General features: G+C 29.5%; 1 protein-coding gene across 2 annotated transcripts in view; it reads right to left on the bottom strand.

Moving 5' to 3' along the window:
* LOC126772740 (neuropeptide CCHamide-1) overlaps positions 1–10,974 on the bottom strand; it is a 32,446-nt gene extending 21,472 nt beyond the window's left edge. For both annotated transcript variants that reach the window (XM_050493272.1, XM_050493273.1), the window contains exon 1: positions 10,938–10,974. The gene's annotated coding sequence lies outside the window, so the exon portion shown is untranslated. The remainder of the gene's footprint in view (positions 1–10,937) is intronic.
* Between the last annotated feature and the right edge of the window lie 1,738 nt (positions 10,975–12,712).

Here is a 12,712-nt window from a genome sequence, read left to right as displayed (position 1 = left end):
AAGGGGTCGCAATAGAAAAGATTGTGCAAAATGTATATTTAAGGGGTGCAATATCCTCTAGTCTAGTCTGTAACTTTATCAAGTTAACCCGTCCAAAATGGTATAATTTTAAGCAAGACAAACACTTTCGTCTAATCAAAGTTTTCGTGCAGAAACACAAACATATTATAAAATATTTTTTATGAAAAAATAAACCGACTATAACGAACTTTTATTTGTGTTTTTTTTTTCTTTAATAAAATAGTTATAGATATATGTAAATATATATTTACGAAGATATTAAAGTTAATATTTAGTAAAATATTTTTATATACTTGAAAAGAAAATCAACAACTAACAGTTTAAATCTAAACTCTTATCTCTACTTTCAAACTCCAGTAATAAATACAGGCAACTAAGTAATGTAATACAGGCAAATACAAATGTAAATAAAAATTCATAGTTTTGCGTCGTATTTATCTCTGTATGGGTTGATATTCTTATTACGCGCCTATATACAAGTAACTTATAATTTATTCATTAAAACAGTATCTTTGTTTTGATAAAATGTAAGTAATTATATCCTATCGTTTAAGAAAAGAAATCTGATAATCTTTTTCGTGGTAATTAATAATCTAACGTTAAAATTTGTAATAGATTTATGATTATGAATGACTCGGTGGTTAAGTGGCTAGATATAAGACAGCCCAGGTGCTGGGTTAAAACCCCAGGTCTTGCCAGTAAAAAATATTGGGTTTTTTGCAGAAAATTCCTTTAGTTGATAATGATAAATGTTCGTGTCAAATAGTCCCATTGAACTACAAAAGTACATCTAAGCTTGTGCGAAAAAAGCTTTTATTAGGAAGGTCATCATATATACACTAAAATTACTGTCAACTGTATATTTATACCTCATTAGATACATATAGCATAATTAAACAGTCAATTATCAACAATTTAATTAAATTTTGATCCCGCATTGAAGCAGCTTGGTGAAATAAGCGGACCTTCTCAAAAATGTGAGGCGCCCTGAGCCCAGCAATGGGACATTTACAACCTCAAGCTGTTAGTTTAACAATTAAATTAATACCTGAATAAAAATTAACAAATACTAATTCCGAGTAATTGGTAAAATTAAAGTTTTGTTTTAACTGAATCAACAAATATATCAGATTCTCTAATCTTAACCACCCGAAAGAGAAGAACATAAGTGCTAATTGACAATAATAATATTTACATTATGTCATTTTTAATTAAGATAATCTAATTCAGGATATTAATACTGTAATCTAAGACGTAACACCGAATATGGAAATTCATCGCGTTTGATTAACGCATAATTAAATGCTATCTTTATTACCGACACAGATTATTGTGTGAGATAAATAGCCGAGGAAATGGCAATGCACATAGCATTTCAGTATTATCAATATTAACAGTATATATTTTAAATTAACTGGCTTTTCTTGGGTATATATATGGTTTCTTGAGTCCACAGTAAATGACTTAGGGTATCAGTGGTTTATGGAATACAAAACATTCTTACATAACCAATCAGGAGGCTGGTGACCGTAGGCTCTCATATTTTCCGTAACAGCCTGTGAATGTCCCACTGCTGGGCTAAAGGCCTCCTCTCCTCTTTTTGAGGAGAAGGTTTGGAGCTTATTCCACCACGCTGCTCCAATGCGGGTTGGTAGAATTCACATGTGGCAGAACTTCAGTGAAATTAGACACATGCAGGTTTCCTCACGATGTTTTCCTTCACCGTAAAGCACGAGATGAATTATAATCACAAATTAAGCACATGAAAATTCAGTGGTGCTTGCCCGGGTTTGAACCCACGATCATCGGTTAAGATTCACGCGTTCTTACCACAGGGCCATCTCGGCTTCAATTCTCATATTTTATATTCAAATATTTTTCATTTTTGTATGTGTTTGGTTTAGCTAAGTAGCAAAATAGCTACACTTTTTAAAATAACTATTTTGAACTTTATATGCAGCTAGACTTTGTAATGAACCTAAGCAACTAAAATTCATGGATAAATTAAAAATTGATATTTAAAATAAGAACAAAATCATTTACTCACAATGTGTTTTTTTTTTAAATAAACTGAACTCTGAAAAATCACAACAGAGCATTTGTTAGATACACGGTAATCTCATTCTATTCTGGGAAATAAAATCAAAACGCACTACAGAAAAAGATCGTGATATATGAAAACGTGATTTGCGATATTGACTATAATAATTATAACACTTAAAGGATACACACATTAAAATAGTATATCAAGGTAAGTCGATTTTAACTGGGTCCAATTTTACTCTATCGTTCAACAACCGACTATTAAATTACATCTCAACGACTATTACAACTTTATTGAAATTCAAGAGTTATATAACAAAACCAAATATGTGCAAATTTTAGTTTAAACATTTAAATGGCACATGATTTTGCATAACATTATTTTTGATTTATTCTACAACATTTTCAGAATACGAATGGAAAAATTACATTACATAAAATTAGTGACAAATCAGATAAAAAGCAATAACTTTTACGTTTAATAATATTATTATTTTTTGCAATAAATTATTTTCTGGTATAACAATCACCATAATTTCAAGTGATGGCATTAGCTTAAAATATTTCTTTTACTTAATCCTCAATAGGAGACCTCCTTTTTTTCACACTGGAAAAACGCATTACGCGTTTCCTCCACGGGAACAGTATGTGGTATGTGGGACTCATCGGTGTCCGAGGCACCGAGTGCGCCCCGAACGGTCGGAATACCCACTAAAAAACCAGCGATACCCTTTCCGTCTTAACAAGGAGCGCCATGGGATTGCTTGCGCATGCTAACCTGATGCTCTGACGGACGGCCAGCCCAAGGAGACCTCCTGCCTAATGCTGGTAGTGTGATATGTAGGGGCTGTTATTTTCTACTTCAATTCTCTTTCACATATTGAATAAGTCGAAAATATTATCTTCAAACGTAGAAGTCTTAGTTCAGCAGTGACACATATTTCTGCTGTTACTACTTTCTCTCAAACATGACCTGTTGTGGAAAATTTATATGATTTTTATTGTATTTTTACTTTTAAAACTAAAAGCGTATATATCGTATGTAAAAGAGATGTTCTTTCAACTATAAACGGACACATTTTTTGCTTCAGACAGTATGAAGGCTGCAGTTATCTGTACAATGGATTTGCATGTCTTTTGCCATCAACAGACATCTCGTGAGATTTATGAAAAGATAATGCGTATTTTTATCTTTTTTTTCTTTCTATTTCTTTTATGCAATGACTTGAAACGTAATTATTACATAGGTATAAATATGCTTTGTAACATGAATTAAATATCGATTTTTCTTTTATTTTATTTTTTAATTCGGCAACGAAATATAATTTAGAATATTATCATTAAGTTGTTTTTTTAGATTAATTTTGTTAACATTTTCAGCTATTTATATAAAGTATAATATTTGTATCATGGTATAAAGATGTACAGTACAATACAGTAACAGCCTGTGAATGTTTCACTGCTGAGCTAAGGCCAGCCCCTTCTTTGAGAGAAGGTATGGAGCTTATTCCACGACGCTGTTCCAACGCGGGTTGGTGGAATACATATGTGGCAGAATTTTCAGTGAAATTAAACATATGCAGGTTTCCTCACAATGTTTTCCTTCACCGTCAAGCATGAGATAAATTATAAACACAAATCAAGCACATGGAAATTCAGTGGTGCTTCCCCGGTATGAACCCACGATCATCCGTTACGATTTACGCGTTCTAACCCCTGGGCCATGTCAGCTTTTTTTAAAGTTTACACCTTTTTTTAGTATTTAAATATATGTATAAAGATTGACTTATTCGATTATGATGGGATATTTAATGGAGATACCATTAAATGTTATACTTTTTATAGTTAACACACATTTAAAAAATATTTTTTAACATTACACTATAATTTACTGGCAGTAAATTATATACATTAGTAAATTATATACACTATAATTTACTGCCAGTAAATTATAGTGAAAAACTTAAGGCATTAAGTTTCGAATGATTTTACAGATTGTAAATACTTCCTTATGTTATCTAAAAAAAATATTCTCTACACGAATAGTTTAAACTTTTGTCATAATTTATGACAAAAACATGTCTAACAAAATATCTTCGTATTTTTCTTAATAATAATGAATATTTGTATCTTTGTCCGCTATGCGTTTCTAAACCATTAACCCATGTAATGAAACTTTATGTCATAAAAACATGATTTGTTTCTATGTTTGTCCTTTAACATAAACGTGTTTTAAAGACCCTAATCTTGAAGCTGATTGAAATATATTATGTTTATTTTTATAAGCAATGTATTTCTGCCAATGGATAATCCTTTTTGTTATTAATTCTTTCAGGCTCCTTTGTAGAAACTCCGATCTGGAGGGTTGACGATCAATGAAATTTTGTAATAAAAAAATTATAATATGTTTCTTTATTAAGAACAACTTCGATGATTTAGAAATTTAACTGGCCAGGATTAGAAATTGCTTTTAAGTTTTAACAAATCAGATTTAGCTTATTTAAGCTCGGTGAAAATTTAATTTCATTAAAAACAAATAAAATTTGAATGATTTAATTTTTTGTACAAGTATGATTTTTTAATGTATATTTCTTTCTTCTATATATATTTAATGATAATAATCAGATCATTACTCTATTAAATAAAATATATCATTTTAAGAATAACTATTCTCAATTTAACATCTTTGGTCGTAAGATTTGACGATATTTCGACGAATACAGCGACTTATTTTCCGTTAGTGAATTTTTTTTATTAATTTATCGAAAATTTTGTTAGTCTTTACAGTGTAAGTTTAGTTTTCAAACGGATTATGTAAACGAATAAAATATTACTGTCATCGGACTGCTGTGCTTAGAAATGTGTTATCTCTTAAAGCGTACATCATAATGATAAAGCGCCTACCAGTCGATTAATAGCGTTTCTGAACGTTGAACAATACATGCTGACAACACACAATACGCTTCCAATATAACAAGTATAATGCTTAGTCTAGTGGCTAATTTCTAGATCTGCACATATTTAGATCCTGGGCTCAAAACTAAGAGAATAAAAAAGTAGTTCCTTTTTTCGTAACGAATAGACAATTGATGATTTTAAAATCACTTAATATTTTAGCTATATTTGTAGGCGTATACAATTATTTGAAAAACATACGAAGCGTATTGGATTTTAGGTAATACATATAATTAAATCTTAAAGCAAGTGATGGAAGCAATGATCCAACAACTTAAAAGTAAGAGGAAAACATAACAATACGAAAATATATTTAAAGACAAGTATTTAAATTGTATTTTAGTAATTTATCAGTGTTTTATATTTGTTTATTACATTAGTATAATTATCCTTTTATTAATAATAGCTTTTATCAAAGACTTGTTCCTACGAATATAAAGAGATGAGATGGTTCAGTAGCTAGAATACGTGAATATTAGCCGTAGATTGTGGGTTCAACACAGGCAAGCACCGCTGTACTTTCATGTGCTTAATTTGTGTATAAACATATTATGTTGTATAAACTTCATTTCATGATCGGCGGTGAAGAAAAAACATCGTGAGGAAATCTTTATGTGTCGGATACAAATCTGCCACAAGTTTACTCCACCAACCCGCATTGGAGCAGCGTAGTGGAATAAGCTCTAGACCTTATCCTCAAGAAGAAGAGGAGGCCTTAGCCCAATTGATAATTTAGCCGATGACGTAATGGGCAACCAATGGTCGTTTAGAATTTAATCGTTAGTTACTTTGATTAGTGTTTAAGAAATTAAATGTACGAGTACATTATTCTCCAAACGAAGATATATATATATATATATTTATATATATATATCTATATATATATATATAATATATATATCTATATATATATATATATATATATCTATATATATATATATATATAATATATATATATATATATATATATATATATATATAATATATATATATATATATATCTCTTCTAGATCGATATGTCCTCTAGATCGATTTCGGCTACGGTGGCCAATCTCGAGAGAGATAAGCCAACTGTTTAGGACATATTATTGTGCACAAGTGTGTGCGCAAACACAGGTACACATTTATTCCCTAACTCTCATAATCCGATGAGACGGCAATCCGACATGACCGGAAAGAGTTCAGGCGCAGGACCAACGGCTTTACGTTACTTTACTTTACGTTCTTTCCGAGGCACGGGAGTGTCCACACTTCCAATTTCCAGATTCCGGGCTGCTACTGAGAATTTTCGATAGAAAAACTCAATATTTTTTTATTGATCTGACCTGGGATTTGAACCCAGGACCTCCGGGTCTACGGCCTTATATGTATGTATATGTATGGCAGTAGACCAACGAGGCAGTCAAATATATATAACCCTTGCGTACATATATATGTAGTATTCTCTATCTATTATGGCTTGTACTAAATATTGGATCAGAATTAATAGTAATTTATCCTCTCATCGTCAAATGTTAATCGCGTGTCAAATTTCATGAGAATCGGGTAAGCTGTTGGCGTTGAATAAGTTGAATATATTATCGTAATATTTTTTTTTAAATTAAAAAAAAATACTTATTGGATTTTTCAGGCGAAAATTCTCAGTAGCAACTCCAAGTCTTAATGTTAGAAGGGTGTACAATCTCGTGCCTTGGAAAGCACGTTAAGCCGTTACCCTGCTCCTGAAATCTCTCTGGTTGTGTCGGATTGCGGTCATAATCAAATCAAAAAATGATTATGAACATAAGGAAATTGAAAGTGCATCTGTGTTTACGCACACACTCGTGTTCTATAATATGTCCTTACCAGTGGGCTTATCTCTTTTATAATCAAGAGAAAGTCATCATCATCATCTTAAACTACTGAAATGAATAAAGGTAGTTTTATATAAATGCTTTATTTATTTTGATAGGGTTTAATTTCTTCTTTATTTTAATAGAACTGTACGATGAATAAATTGAAAAATTGATTGGATTCAGCCCTCTACTGATTATACCCCCTAAAAACATAAATGCAAAACTTCATGATGATCGGTTGAGTAGTTAAGACGTGAAAACGTAACAAACATACATACTCATTTCCTTATTTATAACATGTTTTAGTAAGGATTCTACATGAACATTAATTATGCCTTACTTGAATAAAATGTTTGAGTAATATGCATTATATATTATTGGTTGTTTTAACTTAAATATTAAATTTATTAAATAGCAAAACTTAAAGAATTACTCGCTTTTTGGTTATTTGTACGAATTTTAATCAAAGTATTCGGAGTTGAAGTACTAATTCCTTGTCCAACATGTAAAAATACTCTTAACTCGGAATATTGTTCCCAATAGAGAAATAAAAATGTCCCAAATCAAAACGAAAAGCGGTGTTGTTTGAGTGTAATTGTTACAGCCAATGTATTATAATAGTTACAAAAATAAATGTAATGTAAGGAATTTATTAAAATAACTTGAACTGGTGTCTCTCAAAATTTATTTTCTATTTTGTAATTTTATTTTTTTGTAGTGTAAAATATAGTCACTAAAACCGGAACAATCTAGTTTGTGCTAGCAACCACGTGTCTCGAACGCTTGCATAAGTAGCATTAGAAGTGTCATTGTGTTTTTTTTTTACTAATTAGTTCATGATATGGAAGAAAATGATAATTCAAGTGGCTATAAGAATGACAATATAAATGCTGTAATGACATTAGCTGAGGGAAAATTTAATACCATAAATATAGAGTGTAGATGTATGGATAAATGTTTGTCTTCATGCTATTGAACAGAAAAAGTACGTTGAGGTTACACACGAGGCTTTGTACACAATATCAGAACGAATTATCATTGACATAAATGATTTATTGCATTAAAGCAATGATGAGGATGACTACGCAGTAAAAATAATAAAATATAAAAAGTATTTGTTTATTAATTTATCTGCTAACGGTACACTACTACAAAGGCAATTAAGCCTTCAAGCTGATTAGCTCTCTTTAGTCGACGTGTGAAAATTTATTAAATAATAATTATAATATTTTATATATAAGCTAAAACAATGTAATTATTTAGCGATTGTACATAAGCGCTAGATATGTAGCTTTTACTATTAATAGCTGTATCTAGATATTATTCATAATAGCTACATAATTATGGCGAAAGTAATAAAATTGCATCGATGATTGCATTCCTAATAGGTGCAAATGCATAATATCAAATATAGTATGTAAATGTCATTAGAGCATAGATTAAATGACTACAATTTTATTTTTCTTTTTTATCCTCGAAATTGTATCTGTCTGGATGGATATACTGAGTATTTCTATTATTTTACATTTCATACGATATTTAACAGATTACTTTTTCAACATTTTATATTTTTTAAATAATAATATTATATCCGTGGTCGTCCTATAAAAATCATAAAAGATATTTCTAAGAAACTGGTCCACACTTCTGGTGACCCAAGAGCTGGCGCTTATTTAGCCCAAAGGCTGAGTCTAGCGGTGCAGAGAGGCAACAGTGCCAGCGTCTTGGGGACAATGCTACAGGACATTCTTTTAGACGGCGTGTTTCTGCTTTAAATTTGTAATGTGTATTTTGTTCTTTTTATTATAATTTTCTATTTTATAAAAATATCTGTACAAACTTTATGTATATAATAAATTTTTTAGATAATAATACCAACGCACATTCCTGATATTAATGCAATAAATATATAATAAAATTTGTTAATTCAAATTTAACTTATTTATTGTCGCTATATAACAGATTTATATAAAATTGTACCTTGTTGTGTATTGTATATAAAATATCTATATAATATTTACATTACAACGATATTGTTTGAAGCAATTTTATTAAACTTTTTATGATATAAAAGTAATTATTTTATTGCCAATAATTTAAAGTGCCCGTAAGAACATAGATCACTCGCCGGCGTCATTCATCTCGTTTTGACATTAGCTTTTTTTAATCCGTGAGTAGCATATTTGGAAATGAATTTTACGCCATATATGGATATAATTTGATTTATGCAATCAAAAGTGCGCAGTAATATTGAAATTGGAAAATTAAAATGAATTCAAGAAAGCTCTTACAAGCTTTCGAATCGTAATTAAAAAGATATATTCGTAAACGAAACTATCGCTTGAATGATTTTAATATTCTTATGTACTTGTACGTTCTTGTGAGATGAAACAGAAAACAAATGGCAGCTAGCAGGTCTTTATGTACAGGGAGCTGGCTTCTATATACAAACTTCTATATACTTTTCTCATGTGGCATACCTATATATGTTATATGTAGGTGGCAAGCAAACGGACCACCTGATGATAAGTAGTCACGACCGCCCATAGACATTGGTGGTGCGAGAAATGTTAACCATCCCTTATAAATCGCCACCAATTTTGGGAATTAAGATGTTATGTTCCTTGTGCCTGTAGTAATAATAATAATAATAATATCCTGGGACTTTTTTCACACACGGCCATCTGATCGCAAATTAAGCTTGTACAAAGCTTGTGCTATGGAAACCAGACAACTGATATACTACATATACTACTTTTCTTTTATAAATACATACTTATATAGATAATTACACCCAGACTAAGGACAAACAGACATGTTCATGCACACAAATGTAGTTACACTGGCTCACTCATCTTTCAAATCGGAACGCATCAATACTAAGTATAGCTTGTATAGCGATCGCAATTTTTCATACAAAAAACCATAACAATTACTTACCACTCGAAATTTGCAAGAATAAATTATATCTCCTTATATTAGTGATTTTTAAAAATTTACTTTCATCGAGTGTTCATGAACTATTTTTTTAAATTATATTCAAAACAAGATTATTAAAATCATATATAAGATTATTATAATTTTTTAAATAATTAGTTTTTTTTTAGTTAGTTTGCCAAAGTAAGGAAAATGACATAAAGTTTAAAAAGATAGGCTTTTATTTCATATTTACTTTTAGTGAAGTATTAGATTACAAGGTAGGTTGAATGGCTTACAATTCATTTGCAAGTTTAGACCGCTACAATCGACTTCTAAGCTTTTATTTATATCATGCAATTGTATCCGACATTGATTAACATAAGTACAAAATTTCGCACTATATTAATATTAGTAAAACAATTATTTAAAAAATTATCATATTACGTAATAGTGCAGTTTGTGGATGTTATTTTTTTTTCACTTAATAGGCCAACGTTTGACCGTTGACTTGCCTGATGTTAAGCATCGACACGGTCTAGGATGTAGCACGCTTGAAGAAGAAACCTTTTTACTCTGGATTTGAAGACATTTATTAAAAATTTTACTTAATAATTTTAATAAATAATGAAAAAATAATAATATACTTTTCAATATTGCATTTACTTTTAAAAATCTTATCATAGGATATGTTGCCTACCTATATTAAACAATAAAAGAACCCGTTAAAAATTTAATTAAATTTGTTATAGATATCTCAATATTGTTTTAATTTTAAAATAAATATCAAGTCAATAATAAGTTTTTGAATGTGTATTTAAGTTTTCGTTAATTTTCTCAAATTAATACTAATCTTTTATTTATGTTTCAAAATCATCTTTATTATAATGAATTTGAAAATTCCGTTTTTAACATATACGCGTCTACTCCTTTAGCTTCCAACTTTTAGTAAATATAAATATAATTCGGTTTTAACCCTTCATACATGATTCATAATGTTTTAAGAGAATATACATAGAAAAATCTACATATATAATTAGCTTTACGGTATAAAAAGTTTTTAAGGAATTATAAAAATAACAAAAAAAAAAAAAAAAAAGAAATTAAGAGTGTAATATAAATAATTAAATGTAGTAATATTTAAAAATATCGAAATTTTAAACTCACTTCAAGTTTTAATCCTTTTCGGCCACCACTGTCAACGGCACACAGGTATCTACTTAAGCCGGAGCCATTTCCCGCCTTATATACGCGTCAAAGCGTTAGGTTGACCACGCACTAACGACTTCTATATGTGACATAGCTTTAAATACGTCCGTAATATTATTGAAATACTTGGATATCCTATTAAAAGTCGACAGTGTTCATCTGACTTACACTGTACTTGTGACTTTGTGTGGGACTTTTTAAAGACTGCATAGTTTATTATCAAACTTAAGATTATATCATTTTAAATAAATTCAAAGCAAAGGAAAACATTTTTCTATGAAGTTTGTATCATTTTAAAAATACATTTCTAACCTTTAAGTTTTTCTATAGATCACCCAGTTTTTTTTTCAAGAAATTCCAAGACTTTAAAGATAAGACCCGTAAATAAAAGGATTTATGTTCCTTTTAATTCAAAAATATAAAAAGATATATGAAAAATTATTTCGAAAATAATGTAATTCAAAAGTATGTCTTATATTAAATTATATAAATACGTAACGTATCAATGTAAATGACCCACTGCTGAACAAGAATGTCCTCTACTCTGGTAATATGGAATAAGCTCTTACCGTTCTTTAGACTAGAAGCTTCCACCACGCTGCTTCAATACGCGGTGGTCGCACATGAGGTGAAATTTTGTCTAACACATGCAGGTTTCCTCACGACGTTCTACCCCACTCTAAGTATGAAATGAATTAGAATAAATCCCACTTTCCCAAAAATTATAAGGCCGATTTGTATATTTTTTTTTAATTGTACATAGTATATTTAGATTTTTTAATATCTATAGAATATTACAAGAAGTTGAAAATAAATGGGAAATAATAAATGATGACACACTTGACGTTGTAATGTATTAAAACTTAACAAAATAAAAGACATACTCATAAGCATTTTTCGTTAACAAAAATTTCGTTTACACTTCGAAATTTAAACAATGCCTTTCAGACATAGTATAATATGCGTTATTTGAAATAACACATATGAAAAAAGGTCGCCTGACGTGCACTAAGACGATGTGCACTGAATAACTTTGAGCACAGATTAAAGTGATTAATCATTTAAAAGAGGTTTTATGTAAATAAAACTTTTTATTATATTTTACTTTGCTTTTAAACTGTTTCAAGTCATCAGAGAGTAAAGTGCACTGTGCACTGTGTAGTAGGATAACAAACTATGTATATTTTTTTAATTTAATTAACTAAGCTTAAGTTCAAAAATAATAATATGATGCCATTGTTAAGGGGCGTAACATTTTTATATGAAATAAACATGAAAAGTTAGCTAAGTTCAAAGTAAATAAATAAATACATGTATTAACACTTTTTTAAAATTAATACATAATAAACTAAAGACGGAACACGATCATGAAATATCGTGTGATATGCCACATTGACTAGTAATTATAGTATTTAAAGTAAACGACTAGTAATTATAATATTTAAAATACTTAATACATGTGAAATGAAATAATACCAAAATATTATTAGAATTATCACCTAGGAATAATATTACGCTGAAATAAAAATAATAAGGCAACATTTAATAAAGCTCACTATGATAATGATTAATTAAGTGGGAATTTTGAAATTATTCGTTAATTAAAAATCATAAAAAAGCGAAAAACCAACAACAACATATATTCAAATAAAACGATACCAACAATAAACCCTGTGAGGCTGTAAATTTTGAAAATAATAACAGTTAGCGTTTGTCCCTTAGAGCGTGCACCG

Source organism: Nymphalis io, chromosome 13, assembly GCF_905147045.1.
Source record: "Nymphalis io chromosome 13, ilAglIoxx1.1, whole genome shotgun sequence".
In the NCBI taxonomy this organism is placed as follows: Eukaryota; Metazoa; Arthropoda; class Insecta; order Lepidoptera; family Nymphalidae; genus Nymphalis; species Nymphalis io.
This window is presented reverse-complemented; position numbering and strand designations above follow the sequence as displayed.